We start from the raw sequence: 20,347 nt of genomic DNA, 5'->3' as shown, positions 1-20,347 counted from the left end.
CCTTTCTATTTTTTCTCTCTTTTATTCTGAGCTGTGTGGATTAAAGGCCTTGGTGCCCCAACCAGGCATCAGGGCTGTGTCTCTGAGGTGGGAGAACCAACTTCAGGACACTGGTCCACAAGAAACCTCCCAGCTCCATGTAATATCAAATGGCAAAAATCTCCCAGAGATCTCCATCTCAACACCAAGACCCAGCTTCACTCAACGACCAGCAACCTACAGTGCCGGACATCCTATGCCCAACAAATAGCAAGACAGGTCTACAGCCCCATCCATTAGCAGAGAGGCTGGGAGTTGAGGCTCGGGCTTCAGGAGTCAGACTGCAGAGAGAGGACTGGGGATGGCTGTGTGAATACAGCCTGAAGGGGGCTAGTGCGCCACAGCTAGCCGGGAGGGAGTCCAAGAAAATGTCTGGACCTGCCGAAGAGGCAAGAGACTATTGTTTCAGGGTGTGTGAGGAGAGGGGATTACCGCTCTGTGTGCCTACAGAAGGCAGAGCACCACCTAAGCAAACTCCAGAGATGGTCATGAGCTGCGGCTATCAGCTCAGACCCCAGAGACTGGCAAGAAATGCTAACACTGCTGCCACTGCCACCAAGAATCCTGTGTGCAAGCACAGGTCACTACCCACACCCCCACCAGGAGCCTGTGCAGCCCACCACTGCCAGGGTCCTGATATTCAGGGATAACTTCCTGGGAGAACATATGGCATGCCTCAGGCTGTTGCAATGTCACGTCGGCCTCTGCCACCTCAGGCTTGCCCCGCATTCGAATTATGACTACTGTACCCTTGCCTCTCCCTGGCCTGAGTGAGCAAGAGAGCCCTAAACAGCCGATCCTTTAACCCACTCCTGTCTAGGCAGGGGACAGATGCCTGAGGGTGGCCTACATGCAGAGGCGGGGCCAAATCCAAACCTGAACCCCAGGAGCTATGCAAACAAAGAAGAGAAAGGGAAATCTCTCCCAAGAGCTTCAGGAGCAGCGGATTAAATCCCCACAATCAACTTGATGTACCCTGCATCTGTGGAACACCTTAATAGACAATGAATGTTCCCAAAATTGAGGCGGTGGACTTTGGGAGCAACTGTAGACTTGGGGTTTCTCTTCTGCATCAATTTGTTTCTGGTTTTTATGTTTATCTTAGTTTAGTTTTTAGTGCTTGTTATCAATGGTAGATTTGTTCATTAGTTTGGTTGCTCTCTTCTTTTTTTATTTTTTTTCCTTTTTTCTCTTTTTGTCAGTGTGTATGTGTATGATCCTTTGTGTGATTTTGTCTGCTTAGGTTTATTTTTACCATTTGTCCTAGGGTTCTGACTGTTGGTTTTTGGGGGGTTGTTTGTTTTTTCCTTTTTATGAGTGTGTGTGTGTATGTTTGGGTGATTGTGTCTGATTAGTTTTACTTTTATAATTTGGTTTCAGGTTCTATCTGTTCATTTTTCTGTTTGGTTTTTTTTTTTCCTTTTTTTTTCTTCCTTTTCTTCCAAGCTGTGCGGCTGGTAGGGTCTTGATGCTCTGGCCGGGTGTCAGGCCCGAGCCTCCGAGGTGGGAGAGCCGAGTCCAGGACACTGGGCCACCAGAGACATCCCAGGCCCACATAATATCAATCGGCAAGAGCTCCCACAGAGATCTCCGTCTCAACAATAAGACCCAGCTCCACCCAACAGCCAGCAAGCTCCAGTCCTCGACGCCCCATGCCAAACGAGGAACACAACCCCATCCATTAGCAGAGAGGCTGCCTAAAGTCATACTAAGTTCACAGACAACCCAAAACACACTACTGGATGTGGCCCTGCCCACCAGAAAGACAAGATCCAGCCCCACCTACCAGAACACAGTCACCAGTTCCCTCCACCAGAAAGCCTAGACAATCCACTGAACCAACATCATCCACTAGGGGCAGACACCAAAATCAAAGGGAACTATGAACCTGCAGCCTGAGAAAAGGAGACCCCTAACACACTAAATTAAGCAAAATGAGAAGACAAAGAAATACGTAGCAGATGAAGGATCAAGGTAAACACCCACCAGACCAAACAAATGAAGAGGAAATAGGCAGTTTACCTGAAAAAAAATTCAGAGTAATGATAGTAAAGATGACACAAAAATCTTGGAAATAGAATGGAGAAAACATTTAATAAGGACCTAGAAGAAATAAAGAGCAAACAAACAGTGATGAACAACACAGTAAATGAAATTAAAAATTCTCTACAAGGAATCCACAGCAGAATAACTGAGGCAGAAGAACAGATAAGTGACCTGGAAGATAAAATAGTGGAAATCACTGCCATGGAGCAGAGTAAAGAAAAAAGAATGAAAAGAATTGAGGATACTCTCAGACACCTCTGGAACAACATCAAACGCACAAACAATTTAATAATAGGGGTCCCAGAAGAAGAAAAGAAAAAGAAAGGGTCTGAGAAAATATTTGAAGAGATTATACTTGAAAACTTCCTTAACATGGGAAAGGAAAGACTCAATCAAGTCAAGGAAGTGCAGAGTCCCATACAGTTAATCCAAGGAGAAACACACCAAGACACATATGAATCAAACTATCAGAAATTAAATACAAATTAAAAATATTAAAAGAAGCAAGGGAAAAGAAACAAATAACATACAAGGAAATCCCCATAAAGTTAACAGCTGATCTTTCAGCAGAAACTCTGCAAGCCAGAAGGGAGTAGCAGGACATATTTAAAGTGATGGAAGGTAAAAACCTACAACCAAGATTACACTCCCCAGCAAGATCTCATTCAGATCTGATGGAGAAATTAAAACCTTTATAGACAAGCAAAAGTTAAGAGAATTCAACAACACCAAACCAGCTTTACAGAAAATGTTAAAAGAATGTCTCTAGGCAAGAAACACAAGAGAAGGAAAAGACCTATAAAAACAAACCCAAAACAATTAGCAAAATGGTGATAGGAACATACATATTGATAATTACCTTTAATGTAAATGGATTAAATGTTCCACACAAAAAACAGAGACTGGTTGAATGGATACAAAAATAAGACCCATATATATACTGTCTACAAAAGACCCAATTCAGACCTAGGAACACATACAGACTGAAAGTGAAGGGATGGAAAAAGATATTCTGTGAAAATGCAAATCAAAAGAAACCTGGTGTTGCAATTCTCATATCAGACAAAATAGACTTTAAAATAAAGACTATTACAAGAGACAAAGAAGGACACTACATAATGATCAAGGGATGAATCCAAGAAGAACATGTAACAATTGTAAATATTTATGCACCCAACATAGGAGCACCTCAGTACACAAGGCAAATGTTAGCAACCATAAAAGGGGAAACCGACAGTAACACAATAATAGTAGGGGACTTTAACACCCCACTGTCACCAATGGACAAAGTATCCAAAATGAAAATAAAAAAGGAAACACAAGCTTTAAATGACACATTAGATTAGATGGACTTAATTGATATTTATAGGACATTCCATCCAAAAACAACAGAATACACTTTCTTCTCAAATGCTCATGGATCATTCTCCAAATAGATCATATCTTGGGTCACAAATCAAGCCTTGGTAAAGATAAGAATATTGAAATCACATCAAGTATCTTTTCTGACCAGAACACTATGAGCCTACATATCAATTACAGGAAAAAAAACTGTTAGAAATACAAACACATGGAGGCTAAACAATACACTACTAAATAACCAAGAGATCACTGAAGAAATCAAAAAACACCTAGAAACAAATGACAATGAAAACATGATGAACCAAAACCTATGGGATGCAGCAAAAGCAGTTCTAAGAAGGAAGTTTACAGCAATACAATCCTAGCTCAAGAAACAAGAAACATCTCAAATAAATAACCTAACCTTACCCCTAAAGCAATCAGAGAAAGAAGGACAACAACAAAAAAGTTAGCAGAAGGAAAGGAATCATAAAGATCAGATCAGAAATAGATGAAAAAGAAATGAAGGAAACGATCTCAAAGATCAATAAAATTTAAAGGTGGTTCTTTGAGAAGATAAACTAAACTGATAAACCATTAGCCAGACTCATCAAGAAAAAAGAGAGAAGACTCAAATCAACAGAATTAGAAATGAAAAAGGAGAAGTAACAACTGACACTGTAGAAATACAAAGGATCATGAGATATTACTAGAAGCAACTCTATGCCAATAAAATGGACAACATGGAAGAAATGGACAAATTCTTAGAAAAGCACAACCTTCCGAGACTGAACCAGGAAGAAATAGAAAATATAAGCAGACTAGTCACAAGCACTGAAATTGAAACTGTGATTAAAAACCTTCCAACAAACAAAAGCCCAGGACCAGATGGCTTCACAGGCAAATTCTATCAAACATTTAGAGAAGAGCTAACACCTATCCTTCTCAAAGTCTTCCAAAATATAGCAGTGGGAGGAACACTCCCAAATTCATCCTACGAGGCTACCATCATCCTGATACCAAAACCACACAGAGATGTCACAAAGAAAAAAAACTACAGGCCAATATGACTGATGAACATAGATGTAAAAATCCTGAACAAAATACTAGCAAACAGAATCCAACAGCACATTAAAAGGATCATACACCATGATCGAGTGGGGTTAATCCCAGAAATGCAAGGTTTCTTCAATATATGCAAATCAATCAATGTGATACACCATATTAACAAACTGAAGGATAAAACCATATGATTATCTCAATAGATGCAGAAAAAGCTTTCAAGAAAATTCAACACCCATTTATGATAAAAACCCTCCAGAAAGTAGGCATAGAGGGAACCTACCTCAACATAATAAAGGTCATATATGACAAATCCACAGCCGACATCATTCTCAGTGGTCAAAAACTGAAACCATTTCCTCTAAGTCAGGAACAAGACAAGGTTGCCCACTCGCAGCACTGTTATTCAACATACTTTTGGAAGTTTTAGCCACAGAAACAAGAGAAGAAAAAGAAATAAAAGGAATCCAAATAAGAAAAGAAGAAGTAAAACTGTAACTGTTTGCAGATAACATGATACTATATATAGAAAATCCTAAAGATGCTACCAGAAAACGTCTATGTCTAATCAATGAATTTGGTAAAGTAGCAGGATACAAAGTTAATGAACAGAAATCACTTGCATTCCTATACACTAATGACAAAAAATATGAAAGAGCAATAAAAGAAACACTCCCATTTACCACTGCAACAAGAAGAATAAAATACCTAAGAATAAACCTACTTAGGGAGACAAAAGACCCATATGCCAAAAACTATAAGACCCTGATGAAAAAAATTAAAGATGATGCAAACAGATGGAGAGATATATCATGTTCTTGGATTGGAAAAAACCAACATTGTGAAAATGACTATACTACCCAAAGCAATCTACAGATACAATGCAAGCCCTATCAAACTACCAATGGCATTTTTCACAGAACTAGAATGAAAAATTTCACAATTTGTATGGAAACACAAAAGACCCCAAATAGCCAAAGCAATCTTGAGAAAGAAAAATGGAGCTGGAGGAATCTGGCTCCCTGACTTCAGACTATACTACAAAGCTACAGTAATCAAGACAGTATGGTACTGGCACTAAAACAGAAATATAGATCAATGGAACAGAATAGAAAGCCCAGAGATAAACCCATGCACATATGGTCACCTTATCTTTGATAAAGGAGGCAAGAATATATAATAAAGAAAAGACAGCATCTTCAATAAATGGTGCTGGGAAAACTGGACAGCTACATGTAAAAGAATGAAATTAGAACACTTCCTAACACCATACACAAAAATAAAGTCAAAATGGATTAACGACCTAAATGTAAGGGCGGACTCTATAAAACTCTTAGAGGAAGACATAGGCAGAATACTCTATGACATAAATCACAGCAAGATCCTTTTTGACCCATCACCTAGAGAAATGGAAATTTAAAAAAAAAACAAATGGGACCTAATAAAACTTCAAAGTTTTTGCACAGCAAAGGAAACCATAAACAAGAGGAAAAGAGAACCCTCAGAACAGGAGAAAATATTTGCAAATGAAGCAACTGACAAAGGATTAATTTCCAAAATATACAAGCAGCTCATGCAGCTCGATATCAAAAAAAAAAAACAACAACCCAATACAAAAATGGGCAGAAGACCTAAATAGACATTTCTCCAAAGAAGACATACAGATTGCCAACAAACACATGAAAGGATGCTCAACATCACTAATCATTAGAGAAATGCAAATAAAAACTACAATGAGGTATCCCCTCACACCGGTCAGAATGGCCATCATCAAATAATCTACAAATAATAAACGCCAGAGAGGGTGTGGAGAAAAGGGAACCCTCTTGCACTGTTGGTGGGAATGTAAGTTGATACAGCCACTATGGAGAACAGTATGGAGGTTCCTTAAAAAACTACAAATAGAACTACCAGATGACCCAGCAATCCCACTACTGGGCATACACCCTGAGAAAACCATAATTCAAAAAGAGACATGTACCACAATGTTCACCGCAGCACTGTTTACAATAGCCAAGACATGGAAACAACCTAAGTGTCCATCAACAGATGAATGGATAAAGAAGATGTGGCACACATATACAATGGAATATTACTCAGCCATAAAAAGAAATGAAATTGAGTTATTTGTAGTGAGGTAGATAGACCTAGAGTCTGTCATACAGAGTGAAGAAGTAAGTCAGAAAGAGAAATAAATACTGTATGCTAACACATATATTTGGAATCTAAAAAACAAAAGAAAATGGTTCTGAAGAACCTAGGGGCAGGACAGGAATAAAGACACAGACATAGAGAGTGAACTCGAGGACACGGGGAAGGGGAAGGGGAAGCTGGGACAAAGGGAAAGAGTAGCATTGACATATATACACTACCAAATGTAAAACAGATAGCTGGTGGGAAACAGCTGCATAGCGCAGGGAGATCAGCTCGGTGCTTTGTGACCACCTAGAGTGGTGGGATAGGGAGCATGGGTGGGAGATGCAAGAGGGAGGGGATATGGGGATATATGTATACACATAGCTGATTCGCTTTGTTACACCGCAGAAACTAACATAACATTTTAAAGCAATTATATTCCAATAAAGATGTTAAAAAGAAAAGTCTCTAGAAGTTTGAGAGAAAAACAAGGTATAAGCCTAATCAAAGGAAGACTGATTACTTTTTTGACATTCTGTAAAAAGAGCAATATCATCTTAAGCAGCTAGAAAGCTTTATTTATTCATTTTTAAAATATACCTGTAATTGGATCATTTGGTTTTAACAACTCCTTTGATTTAGAAAGTCAGATTGGTATTTAGAAATTCATGTCAAAGAGAAATTTATGAAGAATCATGGTTAAAATTTGCAATTGGCCAATATGAGAAAATTTTTCTATTATTTGTAAGATTTTTCTTTTGCATAAGATTTTTAATATTATTTGACACTAAGATATTGTGACTTGGGATTTGAACCATTTTTTTAAAGATAGTAAAAGCTGCCACAAAACAGAAAAATTCTGCCAATATATTATTCCATATAACATTGGGAAACCATAACAACTTTTGAAGAAGCAAAGAATTTACATATTATTCCCTAGAAAAATATCTCTAACTGAACAATAATAGAGCAGTTTTATTTGAAAATTAATGACATTTTAAAAGACAAATCAAAAAAATGTTAAAAGTATAATCCTTTACAGAATTTTAAAGCTATATATACATATTCACACATGTGTGCAATTACATGATTTTGAATGGTACTACTATGCTCATAAAAATGCTGTACTCTTGGGCTTCCCTGGTGGCGCAGTGGTTGAGAGTCCGCCTGCCGATGCAGGGACACAGGTTCGTGCCCTGGTCTGGGAAGATCCCACATGCCACGGAGTGGCTGGGCGTGTGAGCCATGGTTGCTGAGCCTGTGCATCCGGAGAGCCTGTGCTCCACAACGGGAGAGGCCACAACAGTGAGAGGCCCGCATACCGCAAAAAAAAAAAAAAAAAAAAAAAAAAAAAGCTGTACTCTCTTTCAGGGAGATTTAGATCCAAAGTTTTACACTGAATCACTGGGGGTCTATGCCAAAGCTAAAGAAATGTACAAAAGCAAAATTCCAGGAGGAGCTGTTTTTAAGCAAGAGGAATTGAAAGGCAATAAATAGTTTATCTATTAGGAAGTTAAACATGTGATTGTCTAATGTGAAGTCAGAAGACTAAAGTTGCTTTTCATTTACCTATACCTATGCACACATTATTAAGGCAGTTGGTATATTAGGTCTACTTGGTGGCCCTTCCTGCCAACTCTCTGCCAGAGAGAAAGGTAATGACCTGTTTGAACTTCAGGCATTCCATCTAAAATACATCTTAAAATTCTAAGACTTTGCAGAGATTGTAGAAGAAAAGGACTCCACATTTCATGCCATTGTTCCACCACAGTTGATGTACAGTTTAAAGAACAATCTAATTCAGAGGATCTTTGTGATTCTTTTATTTATCATTGCTTGATAATTACTAAACTACTCATACATGCTCAGGTCTGATCAGTAATTTGCTGGCTGTTCTGTTCTATCATAAATTCTGGGGTGTTCATTTGGTCTTTAATAGCAGTGTGTCAAGAAGACTCACCTTCCAGCTCCATCAGTATATCCACAGACACTTTGTCTTCAAGCCAAAATGGAGTAAAAAAAGGATGGATTTAGCACCACAATCACCCTCTGTGTTAAAAACAACTAGAAAATCAGACAAAATATAGGAAACAATGGCTTACAGACATTAGAGAAGAGACCTGAGAGCTAGAAAACACACAGTGGAACCTCAACATTCACCAGATCACTTCCTGGGGGCAGTTTTAAGGCAACAACACAGAGTCAAGCAGTCTTTCGGACTTGAAGAAGCAGAGATCAGAATGCATGTAAACCAAGAAAGTTAGAATTTGTGGAACATAGCACTACAGAGAAAGTAGCTGCACAAAGAAAGAACTCCAGAGATCTGCAGTGGGATCCACTTGAGACTTTGACTACTTATCGGTGCATGCATGAGAGGAAATGGTCCAAGGCTAGAGAAAGAACCACAGAAAGGAGGAGTCAGAAAAACTCCTGTTAGTCACAGAGGACTAAAAATAGTTTGTCTCCCCTCAAGCCAAACTGGAATACACACACACACACACACACACACACACACACACACACACACACACATATACACAGAGCATCAAGGAGAATCCTCAGAAGGGTACTGCATGTCAAGACACAATGTAATCAAATTGCTGAAAACTAATGATAAAAAGAAAATCTTAAATTTATCCAGGAAAAGCAATATACACTGACACATTACCTACAAGGCAATAAAGAAAAGAATAACAGCAGACTCTTCATCAGAAACTATGGAAGCCAAATGTATTAGAAGAAAAACAAAACAAAACAAAACACTGTATACCTACAGCTCTTTCCCAAGGAAAAATACCTTTCAAAAACAATGACTAAATACACATTTCTAGATGAACAAAACTAAGAGACTTCATCACCAGTAGAGCAATACTCCAAAAATATTAAAGGAAGTTTCCTAGGCAGCCCTAAAATAACACAGGATAGAAAGTGAAATCTTCACAAAAGATAGAAAAAAGCCAGAAATGATAAATATGTGGAGGAATGTAAAATACAAATTTATCACTTTTATACTATCTTCACAATATAATTGACTGTTTAAAGAACAATTGATAACATTATAGTTTGGGATTTACAGCATGTGTGGATGTAAAATATATGACAATACTAGCACAAAGGATAAAGAGATGGAAGTATACTGTTGTAAGGTTTTTATACTACATGTGAAAAGGTACAATATCATTTGAAGGCAGACTGTGATAAGATGAATGTACACATGGTCAACCCAAGAGAAACTAATAAAAAACAAAAGAATGAGGTATAATCCAACAATGTAAATAAAATATAGTCATAAAAAATAGTCTATTAATCTCAATAAAAGGAAGGGCAACAGGAAAAAGTAACAAAGAACAGGTGGGAAAAAGAGAAAGCAAACAGCAAGAAGGTAGATTTAAATACAACCATATGAATAATGACATTAAATATAAATAGTTTAAACATTCCAATTAAAAAGCAGAGATTGCCATATCAAATCCCTCCAAAAATGACTGCAAGACTCATTAAATATAAAGGCATAGGTAGCTTAAAGTAGAAGGATAGGGCTTCCCTGGTGGCGCAGTGGTTGAGAGTCTGCCTGCTGATGCAGGGACACGGGTTCATGCCCCAGTCCGGAAAGATCTCACGAGCGGCTGGGCCCGTGAGCCATGGCCACTGATTCTGTGCATCCAGAGCCTGTGCTCTGCAACGGGAGAGGCCACAACAGTGAGAGGCCTGTGTACCGCAAAAAAAAAAGTAGAAGGATGGAAAAATATATAACATGCTAACACTAATCAAAAGAAATTTCGAGTGGCAATATTAATACGAGACAAAAAATAGTTCAGAACAAGAAATATTATCATGAATAAAGGACGTTCCATAATGATAGAGAGATTAATTCATCAAGAAGGCATACCAGGGCTTCCCTGGTGGTGCAGTGGTTGAGAATCTGCCTGCCGATGCAGGAGACATGGGTTCATGCCCTGTCCGGGAGGATCCCACATGCCACGGAGCGGTTGGGCCCGTGAGCCATGGCCGCTGAGCCTGTGCGTCCAGAGCCTGTGGTCCGCAAAGGGAAAGGCCACAACAGTGAGAGGCTCATGTACCGCAAAAAAAAAAAAAAAAAAAAAAAAAAGAAAAAGAAGACATACCAGTCCTAAATGTTTACATACCTACTAACAATTTTAAACTACAAAATGTAAATCTGAAAGGAGACAAGCAAATCTTAGTTATACTTGGAGACTGACACCTCTCTTTCAGAAATTAATAGAATAAGGATTCAGAAAGCCTGAAGGACAAAGAAAATTTGGACAAGGCTATCAACTAACTTGACCTAAATAACATTTATAAAACACTATACTCAACAACAGCAGAATGCACAAACTTTCCAAGCACACACTGCTGCATATTCACCAAATTAGATCATATTCAGGACCATAAAATGTCTCAATAAATTTAGGAGAACTGAAAACATTTAAAGTATGTTCTATGTCTTCCAAAGAGTTAAACTAGAAATCATCAGGACATATAGTATGGGAAATCCCCAAGTATTTGAAAATTAAAAAACACACTTCTAAATAACTCATGAATAACGAAGAAATAAGGAAAAATAGAAAAAATTTTAACTGAATAAAAATAAAAACATATCAAAGTTTAAGGAATGCAGCTGAAGCAGGGTTTAGAGGGGAAATTATAGCAAATGCTTATATTAGAAAATAAGAAAGTTCTCAAATCAATTATCTAAGCTTCTACCGTAAGAAACTAGTAAAAGAATGAAAAACTAAACCCAAAGTAAGCAGGGGAAAGAAAATAATAAAGAGCAGAAATCAATGGTATTGAAAACAGAAAAGCTGTACAAAAACAATGAAACCAAAAACTATTACTAGGAGAAAAGTCAACGAAATTGATAAACCTCTAGTCAGACTAAGGAGGAAAAGAAAAAAGACACTAACTACCAATACTTGGAATGAAAAAGGGACATAATTATATTCTCTAAGATATTAAAATGAAGATGCCTGCCCCTGAAAGTTTATAATCTAGTTGGTAGGACAAGCTCTAAGTACATAAAACAAAGAACAATCTTATATCAGTAACAATAATAAACAATACCAATCAATCATTTATTATATGCCAGGAAAACTTCTAAGTACTTTATATATATTAAGTCATTTAATCATCACAACCATAACAGGTAGACACCAGTATTAACCCTACACTACAGATATGAACCTTAGGCACTTGCCCAACATTGATATGATGAAGGTAGATAAGATAATTTAGTACTTTAGAATCAGGAGGAGAAATCAGGATTGTGCTGGCCTTGGAAATTTCTCATGGAGGAGATAAAGCTTGAACTAGCTCTTGTAAGGTCTACACTGATGACTACTAAGTTTTTCACAATAGATGTCACAATCTAATATTATCAGAGATCTAGTATTTCAGTTCTTTCAACAAACATTTATTGAACACCTACTATGTTTCAGACTTTGGGATCACAGAGACGGATAAAAGATGGATATCTATTGAGTATGTATATTCAATACACACCATACTGCTAGATGGCACTGAGGTGCACTTCTCACCTTCAAAAAGCTTGTAATCTATTTAGCTGTGTGTGTGTGTGTGCGCGCGCGTGCGTGCATGCGCGCGCACACACATGTGCATGTGTAAACCAATCAGAAAGCAACTGAGCCTAGGTTATAATCATGAGCTAACCTTAGTAATATTATATGAGTTCAGGAAAGCAGATTAGGATGAATTACCCAGAAATAACTTCTTAAAGGAGACGCCTTGGAGCTGAATACTGAAAAGGAGGGAGAAGGGGCATACCAGCAGGTATTAACAGCATGACAAAGACTCAGGTAGGAATAAGTAGTTTGCTTAGCTAACCATAGGTAATGCTAGAAGATAGCTGAAGACAAAACTGACCATGTAAAGGGGGCAAGAGGGATACAAGTCGGGGCATGAAAATTAACTTAAACCCCAAATTTTCGTTGAGAATATACGTTTTGTAAATTTCATCCCCAAATTCTAACTAAACCCTTCTGTTTTACTTAGGCAGGAGAAAGGTCATAAATACAAGAGGGAATTCCCAAAACAATGGATAAAAAGGTTTCAATGATCATTTGATATGCATGTAATTTCCTTAGAACTCAGAAATATTAACACAAATTAAAATAGAGAAAAGCTTACCTGATCCAAGCTTTTATAGATTTTTTTAAAGACAAAAGCTTCTTTAAGCAATGAACAAACATGCATCACTGATGCCACCAACATCATCAAACCGTAAAGAAAACAGTAAACTTATGCCAAAGCATAGGCTAATCATTGATACTCCCGTGGGCTGGTGAAGAGCCTACTCTACTCAAATGACAGGGCACTGGGCTTTCAGCATGTTCAGGAGATATTCCCATCGCAATTTGTCAGTAGATTAGCACATGTTCTTAGTGACAGGAACACAAAGCCCAGGAATCCTCACTGGTGGCTCAAATCACCTCAGTGCAATGTCGCTCTCCTCTCCAGGCTCCCTCTGATAGCCCCAAATACCAATTAAACAGTTTTGCCATCTCTGTATCTAAATTTAGACATAGGTATCAAGTTTGGATGCCCGATGAGACTAAGTACTTTGCAGAAGTGTGAAGTAACCAGTCTTAAAATGGAAGAAAATAAAAGGAAGGAAAACACTAGAGGTGGATCCGACCCGATCCCTGCCCCACTGAAGTTTCATAAGATCAAGCTGAAGGCACATTCTACCATAAATTGAAGTGCTCTGTATTAACAGCAGGAAACCAAAGCTCATCTCACAGCTCTTCCCCTGCTAATTCAGCATCTCCACTGCAAATTCGAAAATCCTCACGCTGCCATATATCGCCACCTAGTGCCCATAGGCTAATGTTAACATTAGCTGAGCCAAAAGGTGCCATTTTTCTGCAGTCACACTCCAAGGGCTTCCTGTTAGACTTGGCAGTTCAGTACATCAGGATTCCTAGGGTTATTCCTCATTCTACTTCAGGGTATACCCATGGAAGTGTAATTCTGGATTTATTTTACTTTGTTAACCCCCATTTTGTGTATTATCCTCAAGTACTTTGAAATTGCAAATTGTTCCCCAGGATAACTCTTTCTCAACACTTAGCATATACCTCACTCCCACCTTTCCTTCTCCTTACTCTTGTCCATTATTGGGATGTGGACTCTATATGTATAGTCTATACACTTTAATAGCATCATTTGCTGCATGAAATACAATTGGGAAGAGAGGGCTGTGCCAGAAATGCATCAGAATTTTTTATAACACTAACATCTGAGTGGCTTTCATTTTGGAGATTGACGCTTTCCCTCCTTCTAGTCCCACAACAACACAGTGGGAGAGAGAAAGACATGTTAATGAATAATCAAAAATCAAAAGAATAACAGACTATAACAGAAATGAAAAATAATTCCAAGGATTAACTAAGTGGCCCTATTTCCCTCCAAGCAGTCTTTAATGTATAAGCCCAAGCAAGCCATTTCTAGACAGAAAATATAAACATTTTTGAAGATGTGAGCTTGCAGTTAGCAATAACTCTCCAAAAGCATTTTTAGACCTACATTTTCTGAGCCAGACTTTTTCCATACAAGGCAGAATAGAAGATTTGATCTATTAGATGACCTTCAGGTACAGAAATATAAACATGGAACAGCTTCCTTAGTTTGCCTTTGAGTTAGATTTGACAGATTGCCATGCAATATCTAAGCCATACTTACATTTAAAAATTATGCATTGTTTATCTGAAACTCAAATGTAACTGAGTATCCTACATTTTATCAGTCAAACTTACATGCGGAACAAAAGATGTAGTTGGGGAAAATAACCAGGCTCTTAGCAGAACCAGAGTCATTTTTATGGAAAGGGTGCTTTGGTGAGGTTTCAAAGACCAATATCAAAGCAAAGGTCCAACACTATAAGCATTCAAATAATACTTTGCATTTATTTAACACTTCAAAATTTATAAACTATTTCACATTCATTATCTGGGTCCTCCTCATGATACCCCTTATGTGGGCATTTTTTATGCCTGTTTCAAGGCTCACAGACGTTAAGGAATCATCGTGGTGATCCACATGGAGCTTTACAGAAAAGCCAGAACTTGAATCCAAGTCCCCCAGCATGTTGCAGTGTCTACAGATAAAGACAATGTTCACGTGGACAGCACACAAGGCTTAAATCCCTGAGGTGCAGATGAAAATTAAATATCTGGCAAACCCAGTATAAAACTAACATTGTGATATAAGGCCAGGAAAAGGAAAAGATATTCTAAGAGTCATTGAGTGCCTTATATACTTTGACTGTGGAATCCAGTTTGGTTTTTTTAAACCACAAAACATTCACTTTATCTCCCCAAGTACACTGAGACATTATTCCTTAGAATAGGTTTACTTACATGTACCCCAAATTTCTAAATCTCCAACCACTCTTTGTAAGCTGTTCATATGTCCTAGAGATCTTTAATAAAATCACAGGAAAATCCAACTCTGTTTAAATTAGAGTTCATTTTCCCATGATCTTTACATTGCAAATTTAGAGAATGTTCTTTTAATAATTCTTTTGGCTGCTAACGGTGTCATTTTTTAATTGTACAATAGTGACATCTACTGTTCATAGTGTATATTGCACTTCTCCCCAGGACAGTTTTTATCTCTTACTTGTGGTCCTCGAACTCTAGCGTTCATAAAAATTCCCTGAAGGGTTTCTTAAAATGCAACTTCCTTAGCCCCTTACAGATTCTGATTCTATATATATGGGGTGATTTACATTATGCAAGGCCCAATGCTACCATCTCTCTTCCACTTCCTAGTCAATCTCATTCAAGAGAATTTAATTGTCCATATAAATCACTATGGATTTTTTAAAAATACAGATTCTGGGGCAGTAGCTTTGGATTGGAGCCAGAGATTTTGCAATTTCAACAAGCTCCCAGGTAGCTTTACACCCTCCTTTCAAGTCTAAGTATTTCCACTTCTTTATGGAGCCAGATCACCACAGCCTGAATCATAAGTTTACCAAATATGACTTATAGATGCTTCTCACTCAGTGGTTAATCAGTTTTTGCTTAAGTCTTCTCCTCATCCTTGTTCTCTGCTCTGTCTACATGCTTTGAGTTCTAAAATACTGGCATAATCACCTCAAGGTAAAGTAGCTCAAAACAAAACAGGCCGACATCCTGAGGGGAGTCCCACCTAAACCCATGCCTGTTCCTTTCTAGACCAAACAATGTCCCAGTACCAAAGAGATAGGAAGGTCGAGGCAGTATTATCACCTCTGATAAGCCTTGTGCATATATAAGGGAACCAAAGCTCCTTACCACGTTATCACTTCCCTATGAGAATGGAGTTCAGAGGAGTTCAGTGATGATGCCAGTAATGTATCTGATGAGGAGGAAGAGGAGAAAGGCGATATCAGCTAACATTTATTGCATACTTGCTGAGTGCCACGCACTGCGCTAAATTCTTTACATGGATTATCTTCATATATCTATGAAGTAGGTAATATCATCGTCTTCATCGTAACAATGAAGAGAAAGACAAAAAGAAGAGCAGATAGGCAACTGCTATATCTAATATCACAATTAGAGTCCAGTGACAGACTGTATGAATCACATTCAAACTAAAAACCAAAATATTACATCGCGGGCTCCTCCTCCTCCATTGTGTCCTAGAGACAAATAACATTCACTCTGTAACATTTCTCTATAACATCCACATATTGCTACCTAGCAATGGATGGCTAGAACATACAAGGGGTTTCCAGGAAAATCTTGAGTTTTTAGCAATGGCCAAAACATATACCTGCCTTAATGTATCAAACACTAAAGAGCTATCACAGCACTGATGCAGGCAACTTAAAAAGATGTGTTCTCAATGGCTGAGTTCTATGACCAAGTCAAAGAATAAAAACCAAGTGTTCACACATCTTGTCTTTTACCCATACCTTTTTATTCATATCATTATCCCTTTTTACATGTTATTTTCTTACAACCAGGTAATAGTTCCATGCAACCTTTTCTTTAAAAAAAAACACAGAATATTGTCTCCAAACTTCTAATATGCTTTAGATATGCTTGGTTGAGCAGAAAATATTCCCTCTTGTCTCTTTTGGTTTTATAATCCTACTCTCTTCACAGAAAGAGCTAGCTGCAAATAGTCTTTCCCAAGTTGAGCATTCAGTGGTGACTATATATTCCTCAGTTTGCTTAAATATGCATCCTTTGTTATTGAGAATCGATGTTTTCCAGAATAAAAAGGAAGCCATGTGTTTATCAGAGAGTATTAATGCAGGCAGCTGTGAGAGTGAGAGGAGAATGAAAGCCCCAAGGATTACATATTGGCCTCTGAATAATCTCATAATCTGGTACTTTGATCAATCTTTATAGTTCTGTGAAGGCACTGCTTTGTCTATGAAGAATAAGAACAATCCAAGAGAGAGTGAAAGGAAGAAGGCAAATAGATAAGGGAAAATTTAATAACAGTTGAGAGACATATACTCACCTCTCGCTCTTCTTCTCCTTTGTTTTATTGTCAAGGAAGGAACAGAGATTTTGGAGCCAGACAAATCCAAGTCTGTATCTCACATTAATCACTGTATGTAGCTGTACGGCATCAAGCAGTTTACTCAGCCTCTCTGAGTCACAGTTTCTTCGTTTATGCCATGGAGACACTACTGCTCCCCCAGCCCGGTTGTTGGGTAGATAAGTGCTATTGAAGGATGGAGCCTGGAAACAGAAGAAAAAGCAGCTGTTACTAATGGTACCTGGTTATTAATGGTCACCACTTCTTCATCTGTTCAACTTTCAACAAAGACTATTGATCACCTCGCTGTGGCGGGAATACAGTGAACAAACAGGTGAAGTCTCTTCCCTTAAAAGGTTGTGTTTCATCCTTCAAATCCACAGTTATCAAAATTCCATCCTCCCACCCCCACTCCACCGAAACTCCTCTTGCAAAGTCACCATTGCCCTAGTTATCAAATACAATGGATTGGTTTTGGTCCTCAATAACACCTTTCCGTAGCATCCAGTAAAACTGAGCAGTTATCTTCTTCATGCCTAGAATACTCTCTCCTGATTTCCTTTTACCCTCTGACTGAAATTTCTCGGTCTCCATTGCTAGTTTTTTCTTCCTCTGTTACCCCTTTAATTAATATTTCCTACTCTTCTGGCTTTTGCTCTTTTTCTTTCATACTCTACACTAGTAGTTCTTGATCTTTTCAGAGTCATGAACTCCTTTAAGAATCTGAAGAAGCTATGTGCCCTCTCCCTGTGTGGGGGGGGGGGAATGGATCTGCTTACAAATATCCAAAAATTTGCATACATTTTCAGGCATCTCACAGACCTTCCTCCCTAAAAGCCCATTGTTGAGTTCCAGGTTAAGGGGTTCATATGGCTTTAACTGTTACTCGTATGTCAATGACCTCAAATCTCTGCCTCCAGCATAAATCACTTTCCTGAGCAACAGGCCTGCTTCCAAATGCCCCTCAGGCATCTTAAAATTCAAACATCCCAAATCAAATTCATTATCTTTCCCCTAAAACCTGTTTTCCTTCTAGGAGACAACACCTATGGGAAAGAAAACACTATTCTTAAACCTAACAGACATAGATTTAAATCCAGCTCTGGAAGCTTCATAAATATACGTAAGCTATGTGCTTTAATTTCTTCATATTAACATGAGGATAATAATACGTCCAGTTTCTGGATTGTTGTGAGAATTAAAATAAATAATGGAAAAATCCCTATACAGGTGCCATCACATAGCATACATTCCACAAATTAATATTACTGGTTTCCAAATCTCAGAAAAAGCAACTCCATTCACCAAGTGTTCTAAGTCGAAAATTTAGGAGTTATCTTCAACTCACCCTTTTACTCATCTGCAACCAATGCATAGCTATGCAGTATTGATTCCTTAACTCCCCCACTGCCCTTAATTCAGGCTCGCATGTTCTTTCTCACGGACACAGCAATAGTCCCCTAACCACTTGATCCAGTGGTTCCAATTCCACATCCTTCCAACCTATCCTCTATACTGAAGCCCGACGATCTTCCCAAGACACAAATCTGATAATGCCATGACTGCTTAAATCTGCTGAATTGCTTCTCGTTGCTTCCAGGGTTACATCCACCTTAGTACTGCGCTGCAGGCTGACTATGATTTGGCCCCTGTCTACTTCCAACTTAATCCCTTGATTTTTTGGGGATCTCCCCAACTGCCCATAGCATTTTGGATTCTGTATCTCTGTCCCAACTGCTTCCTTTGACTGAAATGCCCTCACCCCTCTAATGTCTTTTCTTGGCATTCAGGCAAACAACTACTCATCTTTCAAAACACTGATCAAGCTATGAAGTTATTCCTGACAGCCTCCTGCCATTCCGCCTAACACTGACTCCTCTTATCTCCCACCTCTACCTGACAGATGATTTTCTATCCTGGCAAAGATGTATAACATATGGTTCCCAGGCTCAAAAAACTTAGTAGGATCATCATTCAACCAGTAATCTTGTTACATAACCTAGACAAGTAAGCCGCTTTGAAGGAGAAATTATGAGTCATGAAGAAATAACAAATTGTAAGTAACTTCAACACTCAGAAGCCTGTGACTCCCAAGCCATGAGCTGTGCGTGTGCATGCGTGGTGCTATATGTTAGCTACATATCAACTGATTTAATCGTCACAAACTATGAGTTGGCCACTATTATTATTCCCGTTTTATTATTTTTTAACATCTTTATTGGAGTATAATTGCTTTACAATGTTGTGTTAGTTTCTGCTGTATAACAAAGTGAATCACCTATACATATACATGTATCCCCATATCTCCTCCCTCTTGCATCTCCCTCCCACCCTCCCTATCCCACCCCTCTAGGTGGTTACAAAGCACCGAGCTGATCTTCCTGTGCTATGCAGCTGCTTCCCACTAGCTACCTATTCTACGTTTGGTAGTGTATATATGTCCATGCCACTCTCTCACTTCACCCCAGCTTACCCTTCCCCCTCCCCTTGTCCTCAAGTCCATTCTCTAGTAGGTCTGTGTCTTTATTCCTGTCCTGCTCCTAGGTTCATCAGAACCTTTCTTTCTTTTTTTAAAATTCCATACATAAGTGTTAGCATACGGTATTTGTTTTTCTCTTTCTGACTTACTTCACTCTGTATGACAGACTCTAGGTCCATCCACCTCACTACAAACAACTCAATTTCGTTTCTTTTTATGGCTGAGTAACATTCCATTGTATACATGTGCCACATCTTCTTTATCCATTTATTCCCATTTTAGAAGTGAGGAAACTAAAATAAAGAGACAAACTTACCCAACATGACCTAAATAAATTTATCAGTATGAATAAAGTATATGGACTTCAGTTAACTTTTTTTAAATGTAACTGACAAATGAAAATTATATACTCTTTATAAATAAAGGGATATATATTTATTGCGCCTATTAAAGGCCTGGTACATAAAGAAAAACGTTAAGTGCCCTATTCTCAAAAACAGTGATTTCTTGAAAAATAAAATAAAAAAAAAACTACATACAAAGAACAGAAAATTGTACCTCTTGGAGGCAATAAGAAAGTCTTAGGGAGAGAAGAGGTTTTCAAATACCTCAGTTTAGTGAGTTAATACACGAAATTAAACGGCTGACTAAACCCACCTCCAGAGCTCAAGCCTCCAAGCTCCCAGGTCACCCGCGCGTCACTTTATCTCCGCCCACGTCGCG

General features: G+C 38.3%; 1 long non-coding RNA gene across 1 annotated transcript in view; it reads right to left on the bottom strand.

Annotated features, from left to right (window-relative positions):
• LOC131749252 (uncharacterized) overlaps positions 1 to 20,313 on the bottom strand; it is a 78,698-nt gene extending 58,385 nt beyond the window's left edge. Inside the window, exons 1-3 of the long non-coding RNA XR_009333323.2 lie at positions 20,282 to 20,313; positions 17,125 to 17,348; positions 15,942 to 16,005 (exon numbers count right to left, since the gene is read on the bottom strand). This is a non-coding gene — a long non-coding RNA (uncharacterized lncRNA). The remainder of the gene's footprint in view (positions 1 to 15,941; positions 16,006 to 17,124; positions 17,349 to 20,281) is intronic.
• Between the last annotated feature and the right edge of the window lie 34 nt (positions 20,314 to 20,347).

This window comes from Kogia breviceps, chromosome 2 (assembly GCF_026419965.1).
Source record: "Kogia breviceps isolate mKogBre1 chromosome 2, mKogBre1 haplotype 1, whole genome shotgun sequence".
Taxonomy (NCBI): Eukaryota; Metazoa; Chordata; class Mammalia; order Artiodactyla; family Physeteridae; genus Kogia; species Kogia breviceps.
Note: the sequence above shows the minus strand (reverse complement) of the source record. Positions and strands in the feature narration are given on the sequence as shown.